Source organism: Herpailurus yagouaroundi, unplaced genomic scaffold, assembly GCF_014898765.1.
Source record: "Herpailurus yagouaroundi ecotype Mexico unplaced genomic scaffold, PumYag 428, whole genome shotgun sequence".
Lineage (NCBI taxonomy): Eukaryota > Metazoa > Chordata > Mammalia > Carnivora > Felidae > Herpailurus > Herpailurus yagouaroundi.
In genome coordinates, this window is record NW_024412645.1 from 3,666,028 (window position 1) to 3,680,310 (window position 14,283).

General features: G+C 43.9%; 1 protein-coding gene and 1 long non-coding RNA gene across 5 annotated transcripts in view; one reads left to right on the forward strand and one right to left on the reverse strand.

Annotated features, from left to right (window-relative positions):
• Positions 1-14,283, forward strand: part of TTC28 (tetratricopeptide repeat domain 28) — a 632,666-nt gene that overhangs the window by 538,314 nt on the left and 80,069 nt on the right. The window lies entirely within an intron of this gene.
• LOC121022577 (uncharacterized) lies at positions 11,803-13,985 on the reverse strand. Its single transcript, XR_005787008.1, has 3 exons — positions 13,196-13,985; positions 12,616-12,651; positions 11,803-11,914 (listed from the first exon to the last, which is right to left on the reverse strand). It is a non-coding gene; the product is annotated as an uncharacterized LOC121022577 (long non-coding RNA).

Sequence of the window (14,283 nt, forward strand, 5' to 3'; positions counted from 1 at the left end):
CCGCTCATGTTCTATCTCTCTTTCAAGAACAAATGAATATTTTTTAAAAAATTTTTTTAAAAAGAAACTTTCATTCGGTAAAGCTTCTTAGTGTGTCAGCAGCTTACCAAGAGGGGTAAGTGTAGTTGGTCTTCTCGTCTGACCTCTGACATAGCTAAATTGAATCCCCTTTCACATTTCTCATGAACTTTTTTAAAAAGCAAAATTCTTGAAATTGCCGAGTTTCCCATTATCCGTGGCGGGGATGATCTGGCAAATGGTAGAATCAGCCTAAAGACAAAAAGCAGACAGCAGTGATGCAGGGGAAAGTGTTACATGCCTGTCATTCAGCCCATGTGAGGCCTGGAATTATTAATGGCCTGGGTTTTCCTGGGCCAGGAGCTGACATTTCTGTACCCAGGGCACAGTTGGGGGTGGGGGGGGGGCGGCATTTGGTAGATGCCATGAAGAACTTGCAGGGACACTATTACCCCAGACATTTTTTTTTAAGTTTATTTAGTTATTCTGGGGGAGAGAGAGGCAGAGAGGGGGAGAGGAAGAGAATCCCAAGCAGGCTCCATGTTGTCAGTGCTCAGCCCAGTAAGGGGCTCGAACGAACTGGGAGATCATGACCTGAGCCAAAATCAAGAGCTGGATGCCCAACCGACCAAGCCACCCAGACAACCCCATACGTTTCTTCTTTGGTCTCTTGTCTCGGATCCTTTGTTCATGGCCCCAAAGCTTTGCTCATTGGCCCCAAAGGGTGGGGGAAATCTATTGACCAATCAAGACATTCAGTTCTGCCTTCTCAGTTTCACTTCAACTGTTGGCTGGCTGTTGCCATGACCAATTTTGTAAAAATTCTTTGAACTAATCAAGTCTCAATATCCCTGACTCTGTGTATCCTGCCCTTTGCCCCAGTGAAATTCCCTGGCCTTTTCTTTCTGATTGATTCTGTGCAGCTTTATCTAACAATCGATATTTAAGACATTTAATATTTAACTCTTGACTTATCTTGCTTTGGGAAAATGACCCCAGTATAGCCACCAAGTTTCATCTTTGAACTGGCTAAAATAGGCATTGTTTTTCATCCTGTTTGTACTTTTATGATTTGAGCACAGTGGTAAGGAGGCCCTGGAGGAGTGCCATCCTTAAAAGAGCGCATTTTACTGTGTCAGGCCCACAGCTCACATTGTGCGAGTGAGGTTTGCCTCCAGTAGTGTCATGAGCACTTGAAGATTTTAGAGACTTCTAACCACAAACATGTATTTCTTGCTCTGGGGCTGCAGATCACCTGGGCTGGTTCTCCTTAGGCTGCCTGTTGGGCTTAGGTCCTTGTGTCTCATCTTTCTGTGACCAGTGGTGACTAGATAAGACTCTCCTCACAGCAGAAATCAGGATTGTAAAGGACCAAGGAAAACAGACACTTTTAAAGCCCTGCTCACCTCTCATCCACTCATGTTCCATTGGCTAAAGCAAGTCACGTATTAAGCCGACATCAATGAGGCAGGAAGTATCTCTCTCCCACAGAGTGAATATGAGCTCAACAGTAACACGGTCTCCCACTGTCCCCAACCCATGGAGACCTGGAGAGAGATAAGGATGATCTTTGCTGGGGCGCCTGGATGGCTCGGTCAGTTGAGCGTCCGACTTCGGCTCTGGTCACGATCTCATGGTTTGTGAGTCCGAGCCCCACGTCGGGCTCTGTGCTGATGGTGCGGAAACTGCTTCGGATTCTCTCTCTCTCTTTCTGCCCCTCCCCCGCTCGTTCTCTCTCTCCTTCCCTCTGTGCCCCTCCCCCACTTGTGCTTTCTCTCAAAATAAATAAATAAACTTTAAAAAAAAAAAAGGATGATCCTTGTTCAGGCCTCATGCTTTGGGTCCCTTCGGCATCTGATTGTTGACCCTTTTTCTGCTTGTATCTCTCTCCCCTCAACACAGCACACACACAGGAGGGTGAGGTTTTGCAAGCACATCATCACATCCTTCGATGGTTTTCCATCTTCTTCTCACTCGCCTTTGGGCTTGCCCTTGGAAACATAATCTTCCGCAAGGGCACACATCTACATCCCTGGCCCCGTGTTTCCTGTGGTTTCTAGGCTTGACCTTTCCCCTGGAATTCACCCGTAGCTCAGCACATGCAAAATCATACCTTTTCTCAGGCAGCTCCCCCGTCTGTCACTGTTAGTCCCAATTTTTCCCATTTGTTTTAAAGGCTCCATCTTTCCTCCCCAAGTTCTTTAGTTTTGAGGGCTTTGAATCATTTGTTCTGAAGTTTCCCTTTCCTCTGTTGCTGTTTCTGTAATCAGTCACTAAACTCCATTTGATCCTGCCCATTTGCTCTCTTCTCTCCTGCTCTGGGCCAGGCTCTTACTACGGCATGCATGCCCCCCGCGACCAGCCTGGCCTTTCTGTCCCCTTCTCCTCCTTCAGTGCTCCTGGCCCTTTGCTATCTGAGCACTTCTGTGACAGCTCCTCTGTCATCCGAGCACTTCTGCATACAGCACAGCCCACAGAGCATGGTGGTGGCCAGGGAGTACCTTCAGATAAAGCTGGTCCTCGGGCTCCATTGTCCTGTACAGCCGATCCCCCTCTATCTCCTGGTGTGAACTCTCTGTTCGAATAGGGGCCAGTTCTTCCCCCAACCACCTCCACACCGTACATGTAGTCCCCGTGACTACACGTTTGCTTTCTGATTCTGCCAGCTTAGGATCCCCTGGGGTTTTCTCCCAGGACGTTGCTTTTTCTGAAGGCGGGAATTACATACACAGGTGGGTAGAAGCCAAAATGCGGGGAGGTACCAAGGAGATGAGACAAAATAGGGGGTGCTGCTGTGGAGCTCACCCACCCTGCCCCTCACCTCTTTCTACCTCCCATCCAGGATTTAGAAAAGTCTGGGCACACAGTGCATAGAACTCTGATGTATCCCTGTTGGTTAACTGGAATTCAATTGTATAAATCAGCTCAGTCTGCCAACGAGGAGGGTCCGTGAATGCCATGTGCTCACGTCTTATCTCTACATTGCTAGCTCTTAGCAGTGCCTATTACCTAAGAGGCCTCCAGGAAGGTTCACCGGATGAGTGGGTAATAGAAAGAGGGCAAGAACGAACTGCGGGGGGCACCTCCTAAGTGGGAAGACACCCGCTCCTGACACGTGGTCGATAGAGCATCATTAATGTATGCTTGGTGTGTCATCATCCGTGTAGCAAAGCATGACACAAGCGCTAACGCGTGTTTCAGAGTTAGCATCTGGCCTTTTCTTTCCCACTCCCACCCCTGCACAGTAGCGTGAAAGCAGGGTATTATCCCAGACACTCGAAGAGGTGGACTTCCCCAGATTTGGTAGTTAAGGCAGACCTCGAACTAACATCCACATTACACAACTCGACCCGTAGGCCAGCACGTGAAACTCCTTGGATTCACTGGAACCCATTAAACTCGTTAAGGCTTCAGAAGTAATGAGATGTTCTTTCCTGGCTTTTGATAGAGTTATGCTAATGCAGTGAGGAGTCAGTGCTAATAAGCAGGGAGAGGCAGAATTGATTTAAGGATCTGTCACTTCCAAAAACATACCGTCTGATGGAGACAAAGTTATCATCATAAACTTGTCTTTTTCTTTATTCCTGCGCATGCCGCTCATCTCACTGCTAATTAGAAACATCAGGAGAGAACACTTCATTTTTCTGGCAGCCCTCACAAAAGCTTCCTGCTTTCAGGAAGGACTCGAGTACCTTCCCATCTCAGGACTTGGCTCAGAGCTGTCCCACATTCACTGCCCTCCCCTGCCTCATCACGCAGGTCCCCCTTGAGCATGTTGCTAATATGGGCTGCAGTCCGTTTTCTGTGTCCTCACCCTTAATGTCACAGGTGGGCCAAGCAACAGTGGATGCCTCCATCTAAAACCAGAAGTCGGATTAACATATCCTGTCCATGAAAGGATACAGGCATGGGATAACTTTCAGATCTTACTGTAAGTTAACATATACATTTATTTTATTTTTTTAATGTTTATTTATTTTGGAGAGAGAGAGAGAGAGAAGGGGAGAGAGAGAGAGAGAGAGAGAGAGAGAGAGAACATGAGTGGGGGAGGGTCAGAGAGAGAGGGAGATACAGAATCTGAGGCAGGCTCCAGGTTCTGAGCTGTCAGCACAGAGCCCAATGTGGGGCTCGAACTCATGAACTCTGAGATCATGAGCTGAAGTTGGATGCTCAACCGACTGAGCCACCCAGGTGCCCCCATATACATTTATTAATTAGAACCGACCAAGTTGAAACGGTATACATCACATATCGATTATCACCTCAAGGTTGCAAACAGCCTTTCTTGTGAAGATGAAATGGAAAAACCAAGTGGTACCTGACATTGATTTCCTTTCCTGTACGTATCCACTGCAAACCATCTCTTCTTTTGGGCTTGTTCCTTAATGATGCTTTGGGTGCCACATGCATCCCTTGTGTTCTGTTGAGAACGTAGAACGTCTCTGTGGGGTTGTTTCAGAAAAAGCTATTTGTCAGGTCCGGGTAGTTCTGCTGCTGTGGGTTTTTGGGTTTCCCTGTTTCCTTCTTGGCTGCCGCTCATCACAGTATTATTTATTATGTAGGGTTCATTTTCTAATGTCTCCCCCCACCCCTTCTGGACTAGAGATTCATTGAGGGTGGGGATTGGGTCTAATTTATCGTCAGTACAGTACCTGGAACGTAGCTGGCTCTCAGGGAATTAGTCACTGAATGACTAAATGAAATGGGCCTCCCTTTTCATTTTTCCATATAAACATGGTTTATTCATAATTACATGAAAGCTGAAGCTAGGAAGGTTTCTTTTTTTTAATTTTTAAATTTTATTTAAATCCAGGTTAGTTAAGATACAGTGTAATAATGATTTCAGGAGTAGAATTTAGTGATTCATCACTTACATATAGCACCCAGTGCTCATCCGAACAAGTACCCTCTTTAATGCCCCATCATCCATTTAGCCTATCCCCCTGTCCAACACCTCTCCAGCAACCCTCCATTTTTCTCTGTATTTAGGAGTCTCTTATGGTTTTCATCCCTCTCTCTTATTTTTCCCTCCCTTCCCCTATATTCATCTGTTTTGTTTCTTAAATTCCACATATGTATAAATCATATGATATTTATCTTTCTCTGACTTATTTCACTTAACATAATACATTCTAGTTCCATTCACATTGTTGGAAATGACAAGATTTCATTCTTTCTGGTCACCGAGTAATATTCCAGTGTGTGTGTGTGTGTGTGTGTGTGTGTGTGTGTGCGCGCGCGCGCGCTACATCTTCTTTATCTATTTGTCAATCAATGGACATTTGGGCTCTTTCCGTAATTTGGCTATTATTGATAGTGCTGCTGTTATAAACATTGGGATGCATGTGCCCCTTTGAATCAGCATTTTTGTATCCTTTGGATAAATAAAGCTAGGACCATTTCTGATCAATGCTAGAATTGGTCTGGCAATGTATGAGAAAAACCACTTCCAAAGAAGGGTACAGAATGAGCAAACTGGGCTAACACCACAGTAAAATGAAAAAGTATAAGAAGAGTGTATGCGTATGTGTGTGTGTCTGTCTGTCTGTACAAACTTTCTTTCAATCAAGCATAAACTAAAGTTTTGTTGTATTTCTCTTGTCTCCTTCCTCCTACTTTGGTTCAGTGTTGAGTTTTAAGCCCCAGAGATAAAAACTCAGCATAGTTTATAGTGGGTAAGGGCTTTGGATTACAGCATTTTTGAATGTTGGAAATGGCTAAATTTAAAAGAGATAGAGTTATAGTTGGAAGAAAGTTGCAAGGAGGAAAAAAAGCTATTTGTCTAACTTGTCTTCGAAAATGAGTCAAACAGGCAAAAGAATCCGGAGTCTGTAAAATACGAGTCATTTTCCCGCAGTAGATAGGATTTTCCACTAGATGGATACAGCTTTCATTTCATCTTACACTATTAAATAATATTAATAAACCAAGATGCATAACATGCCTTGGTGGGTGCTCTGTCATGCCAAGTTAATGGTCCTCCCTATGAGGACCTCTCAGGTTGCAAAGAAGAGGGAAATGGCCTCAGGTGGCCATTTTCCACATGTCAGACACAGGTGTACAAACTCATAGATGTTTTTCATATCCTCTGAGGCTGTGATTGTGGTCCCCATGTTACGTAGCTGAAACTTGGAGCCAACTCAATGAATTGTCAAGGGTTCATAGCTAGTTAAATGCCAGACCTGGAATTCAAGGGTGGGCTTTAGAAAGGGCTTCTCATAAACAAAGAGTGCCAGCATGCCTCCTGGGACTCTAGAATTCCGTCTTCAAATGATTTTGTTTGAGGATGAGAAAAAGACCTACAGAAAATGACTCATTCACTGCCTTTGCAGACTTCTGCTGTCCCTGTGGAGATTTTGGTCGACTTTTCTCCTCCCCTTCTGAAAACTTCCATTGAGTCTCCAATACTGGGTATTCCCTAGTCTCACTGGCCTCAGCAGTAAAATGGAAGGAAGAAAAATGTGGAAAAATATACAAGATGAAAAAGTAGAAAAACATTCTGTTCCAGTGCAGTCAAACACATCATTTAAATAATCTTACTATGGTGAATTTGAGAGCAAGGAGACTGGTTTCTCATTGAGAAATAAAAGTCCTTTGACTTGAAGAATATTTTCAAAAAAGAAATCCTTCATTACCCTAGATACTTCTTGAAATGAAAATAGTCCATATCAAGACATATCCTGAAAGAAATAATTCAACAGTCCTTGAGAAGTTACGTATTTTCTGTTCAAACATTAAAGTGATCGTTTAATCTTACATACAATTCCCTGAACTCTCCCTAAATAATTGCCTTGGTGATTTTAGCTCAACCTTGAAACAGACTTGGATCTGTTGTATATTTGACTTTATTTGAGAGAGAGACGCAATTTTAAAGAAGTAGAGACTTCAGAGGCTTAAGCCCTTTGCCCGTGGGGACTAGATGAGAGGAGAGAAGCAAGCATCTGGGAGCTCAGAGTGGAGTGAGGTATCAGCTCTAACAGTAACAGCACCACCTGTTGTGTACGTGGTACTTTCTAGAATGTCTGCCAGGCATCTTCATATATAGTGCCTTGGTTTATCTTTACAGTAGCCCTTTGAGATCGGTAGGATGCCTCCTTTCGAGACAAGGACACATCCGGGGTCACACAGCTAAAGAATAAAGTCAGAACTTGAACTCAGGCCCCCAGCCTCCAGTCTGCAGCTCTTTCCATCAAGCCATTTGTCTCTCTCAGGAGGCAAGTATTTATTGTGGATAAGCTCTTGTTAGATTTGCCAAGGCCTGTGCAAAATCTTTGACTATAATAGAGCTTTTCCTATGTTTGAGACATGTGAGTTTGCCTGGAGTTTGTAACAGTATTTATAGAAGTGGAATTTGAGCTGAGATAATGAAGTTCTGAATTGTTTCCTGTATAACACTACGCTTTAAGATGAGCTCAATTTAAGTCAATAGTGTATGAGTAGACTGGTCTCCTTCTACATAGCTTGGGCATATGGGTTCCAAGATGCATCTGAAGCTGGATAAGAAAAAGATAGAAAAGAAGAAGTAAATAAAGAGTCACTTAGTGTGATGCAACTCTGGGGGCAAGAACAGCTGGGAAGTGTTTGGAATAAAGATATCGTGGACAATTTTAGAAGCATCTTTCCAAGTAAGTTAGCCTTGCGTCCAAATAAAGCTTGAAATCTTTTACCCGTTTATTCATCCAGCAGCTATTTGCTGACTATCCCCATAATGCCACTCACTGTGCTGGGGCTCGAGAGTTCAAAGGAAAAGACTTATTCCCTGACCTTGAGGAGACAGACCAGCAGGTTTGTGGGTGTCATGAATAGAGACATCCAGAAGCACAGGTATACGTTTCACAAAGGGCCAGCATTCATCTTACAATGGGCACCAAGTTTACCTGCTCCCTAAATTTCCAAATCTTTTCCAGAAGCTGGAATTTTTAGTATTTCATATTAGAAGACATATTGCCATCAGTTTTATTTGTGAGAAACCTAATTCGTGAGACATCCATTCAGCAAACATTTGTCAAATGCATACAGTCTTCCTGGTCCTCTGCTGGATATTGGGATTACAGGGATGAAATCAATAGATTTCCTGCTGCAAGGTGCTCTCCACCTTTTTTTAAAATTTGTTTGTTTATTTATTTATTTATTTATTTATTTATTTATTTATTTATTTTGAGAGAGACAGAGTGCAAGTAGGGGAGGGGCAGAGAGAGAGGGAGAGAGAGAATCCCAGGCAGGCTCCATGCTGCCACTGCAGAGCCTGAGTTGGGGCTCGAACTCACAAAACTGCAAGATTATTGCAGTTTCGAAACCAATAGTTTCGGCTTAACCGACTGAGCCACCCAGGTGCCCAGTGCTCTCCATCTAATAGGAGAGAAACAATACACAAACATACCCAATCCTGACTCTGCTGCTTACTAGCTGCATGACCTATGGCAAGCATTCAATCTCGTGGAGTTTTTGTAACTATAAAACAATAATGCCAAAAAGCAGTACAGTAGAGCTGGGCACATAAGCCTACATGTAATTGCCAATTACTGTAGTTGTCAATAATTATGAGAAAATTGGGAGAGACACACAGAGGTCAGAGAAGCCACTTGTGCCTCAGGGAGAGCTCAGTCAGAAGAGGCTTCCTGGAGGAGGTGCTGCTTGAGCTGAAAGTCAGATGCAGCAGGTTTTTGCTTGCCAACAAAGCAGCATGAAATCCAGGTGGAGGGCACAGCATGAGCTGAGGCAAGGGACGGAGAGCTGCCACACTTAAGGAGATGTGGGGACGGCAACACAGTCGAAATATAAAGTATCGGAAGAACGTTGACCCAAATACCCTGTTATTACAGGTGCAAAGGAGCCAGATGTTATGTGGCCATGGACGCAGGCGGAGGGGGATGGGGGTAGGGTGGCTTTCCCTGTAGCCAGGGGCCAGATGTTTGCATCTGAGAAAAAAAAAACCTGTGGTCCAGATTGTCCAGTGAGATCTCAAGATCATTTTGCCCTTTCTGTCTGAGGCTCTTGGGTTAAATATTTTACAGTGTGTATTATTTTAAGGAAAAGAAGAGAACCATTTTAAAAACCTGCTGGACAGTTAAAAGTCATGTTGAGCCTTCAAGCAAGAAATACTGTGCATGCCAGTGGGGGAAGGTTCACTTTCTAGTTTTAGGGGAAACCAGGAAATAATATTCTAAGTTGGTCTAGCAAATGCTCTAAGAGTAAGTCATGCATAAAATATGTACCTTTCCTAAGTAATGTCTTTGTGTTGGTGGAAAATTACCTATCCAGGATAAATATTCAGGGGGACCAGCAAGGTTTTAGCCATGCATAGTGCAAACCAAAACCCCTTTGCTTTATTTTTTTTTCCCAATCTTTTTTTAATGTTTATTTATTTTTGAGACAGAGCACAAGAGGGGGAGGGGCAAAGAGAGAGAGGGAGACAGAGAACCCAAAGCAGGCTCTGTGAGCCCAACACAAGGCTCGAACCCACGAACCATGAGATCACGACCTGAGCCGAAGTTAGACACTCAACCGACTGAGCCACCCAGGCGCCCTCAAAACCTCTTCTCTTTCAAACCACCAGCCACAACCAGGGCCTGACTCAGAGACAGCCTACCATCTGAAATGGTACCAAAGTGTCTTTATAGCCTATTTACACAAAAAATTAAAAATAGATCTACCCTATGACCCAGCAATAGCACTGCTAGGAATACAGGAGTGCTGATGCATACGGGCACTTGTACCCTAAAGTTTATATCAGCACGTTCAACAATAGCCAGATTATGGAAAGAGCCTAAATGTCCATCAACTGATGAATGGATAAAGAAAGTGTGGTTTATATACACAATGGAATACTACTTGGCAATGAGTAAGAATGAAATATGGCCCTTTGTAGCAACGTGGATGGAACTGGAGAGTGTTCTGCTAAGTGAAATAAGTCATACAGAGAAAGACAGATACCATATGTTTTCACTCTTATGTGGATCCTGAGAAACTTAACAGAAGACCATGGGGGAGGGGAAGGAAAAAAACAAAAAAGTTAGAGAGGGAGGGAGCCAAACCATAAGAGACTCTTAAAAACTGAGAATAAACTGAGCGTTGATGGGGGATGGGAGGGAGGGGAGGGTGGGTGATGGGCATTGAAGAGGGCATCTGTTGGGATGAGCACTGGGTATTGTATGGAAACCAATTTGACAATAAATTTCATATTAAAAAAATAGAATTAAAATTGAATACTTTCGTCATGGTGTCAGTAAAAAATAAAAAAGAAAACAGTAGGAAGAAATGGTCTCCTTTTTCTGCAGGGCAGAGGAGGAGTAATAATGTGAGCTGTCCTAAAATATTACAGCCGCAGAGCTGTCAAAGAAGCTCACGGGCCCTCAGTTTAGCCATAGAAAACATGTTTTCTTAAATTATTATGGCCTTATAGGGTGTTTTCTTAAATGAAAAATGATCACAGCATGCCTGACGCTTGTTGGCCCGATCATTTTATGAAGAATAATGATGTCATTATGGCAGCGCAGTCTGGAAAGAATGTCCGCTAACTTAGGTTAAAGGTTCTCAGTGACCTCAGAGCACACACCAAGTCAGTGGAGAAAGAACCGAGGGCTAAGTATGTAGATCATGAACTGTGGCAGAATAACCAGTACTTTCTTCTGCATCCATGGGTTTCCACTTCCTTCTTTGGAAGAATCTCATCTTGGTGGGAAGCATAATGACCCTTGCATGTGCCACTCTGGGAAGAGAACGTGTGTCCATAATCACTGAAAGGAAATACCCTTGCGTGGTAAGAGTTCAGCCTGGCTGGCCTCGTGAGGTTTAGCGGCTGCTGCCAAGACTCTATGCAAGGGGGTGGCCTGGCCAGAATTCTGGAGGCACCGTTGGTTTCTGGATGTGATAAGGAAGGCCACACATTCCTGACTATAATGTATCAAAATGATGCATTGATGCCTGATAGCTCTCATAACATTCATCTCCTATTCACTCATTATTTACATTTTTATTTTCGGTTTTGAAGAAGTTGTATGCACACATGGTACAAAATTCAAGCGTTCCAAAGGGAAAATGGTGAACGACCTCCCTCTCATCTCTTTTTCTTACCACCTAATTCTCCTTCTTGGAGTTGCCAGTGTTACAGTTTCCTCGGTACCTTTCCAGACAAGAAATCTCAGCCATTCACTCTTTTTTTTTTTTTCAATGCTTATTTATTTTTGAGAGAGAGAGAGAGAGAGAGAGAGAGAGAGAGAGAGAGACAGAGTGTGAGCAGGAGAGGTGCAGAAAGAAAGGGAGACACAGAATCTGAAGCAGGCTCCGGGCTCTGAGCCATCAGCACAGAGCCCGAAGCAGGGCTTGAACTCACGGAGTGTGAGATCATGACCTGAGCCAAAGTCAGACACTTAACCGACTCAGTCACCCAGGTGTCCCACCCATTCACTCTTGATTCGTCTGTCTCCTTGCTTCTGGATGGCAGCCATAGTATTTGACAACACGTGCAGTAAACCTATTTTGCAACCTTACTTCTCAACTCGGAGCTTATGTTAAAAGTTTGAAGTTATTTGGGGGAGGGGAATCAGGCCTGTTTAACAATAAAACATTGATTTTACCTGATATTTTATAGCCATAACATATTTATTCCATGTCTTGTTCTACCCTTATTACAATCTAGAAAATAGGTAAGAGCAGGTATTATTATCTTCATTTTACAGCTCATAAAACTGAGGTGAAGAGAAAGTAAGTGCCTTTCATTATGTCTTACGGCTAATCAGTGGCAGCATGAGACCATAGATGCTCAATTGTTCCCCCTGGAGTTCATACTTCTGTCCAGTGATGCAGGTCTGATGTGAGGGGGATTCTTCTCCATGACCACACACTTAGAGTTGTAAATGGACTCTGTTCTGATTTTAGAAATCCTTTTGTTTCTCACCTGCAATAAACTATTGGAAGAAGCAGTACTGTGAGGGGTCGTTAACGACCCACCCCAAGAAAAATATCTCATTATAACCAACCTCAGCCCTTCTCTGTTCTAGGCATTGTGCCAGGTGCTTTACAAATGTCATTTGATGCCGCACAGCCTTGTCAGCTGGATGGTATTAACCCATTTTACAGTTGAGGAAACTAAGGCACCGAGAGATGAAGTAAGCTGCCAGTGGTTATACAACTTGAAAGTGGTAGAGCTGGAATTCAAATCCAGATCTATGCCTATTTCTGCCATGCAGTGTTGCCTCCTAGATTGGGTGGCCAGAGCAGAAATGGTTATTATCCCTGTGACAGAGATACTTTATTTATTTAAAGATCCAACAGAGAGGTGCAAGTCTTGATTATTAGTAGTTATTAAAAAGATGACAAAAACTCCAGTGTTGAACTCTGTTAAAATTATCATAGAATATAGGGGCACCTGGGTGGCTCAGGTCATGATCTCACGACTTGTGAGTTCGAGTCCCACGGCGGGTTCTGTGCTGACAGCTCAGAGCCTGGAGCCTGCTTCGGAATCTGTGTCTCTGTCTCTGCCCCTCCCCCGCTCGTGCTCTGTCTCTCTCTCTCTCTCAAAAACAAATAAACATTAAAAAATAAATACCAAAAAAAAAAAAAAAAATACCATCGAATATTAAAGAAGTAAAAGCTTACTTCCTGGTTTCAGGCTGTTACCATCAAGATGAAGGCCTAGAAGTAACACAAATAAGCTTGAGAACATAAATAACGGGATCATAAAACCACACTGGGAAACATGGAATCAGAGAGGTTTGAAGTCAGGCCCGGGAGGTTGTTTGGAGACTCCTTCCCAGCCTGAAGTCATTCTCTCTCCCCCATCTGTGGTGTCAGTGATACCATCAGCCTCCCAAGATACCAAACCACAGACACGGAGCTCTAGTACATTCCTTCCACTCCCTCATCTTCGCGCTTCTGAGGGGCAGCCTCACAAACTAAATTTCAAGCGCCCATCAGTCGTGCACCCGTCCCTCTTCCACAGAAACAGCAGTCCTCCCCTGTCAGTTCTACATCTACCCCTGGCCCTGCCCACCACGCTTCTCCTGGTTCATACCCCGTCACAGCTGAGCTCAAAAACGACACCAGACAGATTCGTGGGCCCCGGTCTCTGTGCTGTCCAGGACAACAACCCCCCTGCAGGGACAAGGAGTCTCCTAAACCGCAGCCCTCCTGCCGCTCCCCTGATGACAAGGCTGTGGTGACTCATTTCAGCACTTACTCTGCCTCCTCGCGTGCCGGCTCTTTGCTTTTGTTTGGGGTGCAATCTTCACTCAGATGCCTTGCTGCCACAGACACGCGTGGTGGAAAGGCACCGGAATGTGTTGTTTATGTCACCGGGGAGTTGAAATCAAGCTGGGCCTCCGTGCCCGGCAGAGCAGCTAGGTCAAGGGCGGAAGTGCACCACTGCACATTGTGCGGGGACGCGTCGTAATGGTTCCACTTCCGGTATTTCCGGGGCAAAAGAAGTTCCTTCTAGGACAGTCCTCCCACAGGTGACAACTAAAATCTTAGGCGGGGAGGCGAAACCACCTACCTGAAGGTACTAGAGAGTGAACACATGCAAGCAGATTCCGGACGGGCATCAAAACACGGAAGAGAGAGATGGCACGGAGGGCATTTGCCATTTTTATGGCTTTTAGCCTAAGATCGGACCACCCTCAGCAGCCACATGTGGCATTTAAAGCTTCGACAGAACACTGCCGCCGTTCCGGTCTGAAGAGTAAGATGACAGTATTTAGGGCCACTACATTCTGCGTAGAAACTCTGCCCACATGTCTGGCTGACCCCTGAACTGCAAATGCTTGGGACAGATTCTGGCTAAAGATAGAACAAAACTGAGATTTGAATTGGTACTCAAGAGACAGATTTTTCCATCTGAATCCCATCAAGTCAAGTGCCTACTTAACAACAACAACAACAACAACAACAACAAGATCAATACTCTTTAGAGGAAAGTAACAGAATTCACATCTTAACTTTCACAATGTCCTGGATACATTGAACAATTAGTTGACGTTTAAAGAAGCAGGAAAAGGGGACTCAATTCTAAGAGAAAAGACAGTCAACTGATAACCAACCTTGAGATGATGCAACTGTTGGAATTAGGGATTTCAAAGCATTTATAACTCACAACGAATGAAAATATAAGGCAGAATAACATATAAATATATAAAATACATAAAAATATGTTATCAGGCATATTTCAAATATACATAAAGTAATGAAACATAAAATACAATTCAACAGACAACTAGAAACTTTGAAAAAGAACACTGTGGAAATTCTAAAACTGAAAAATAATAATAT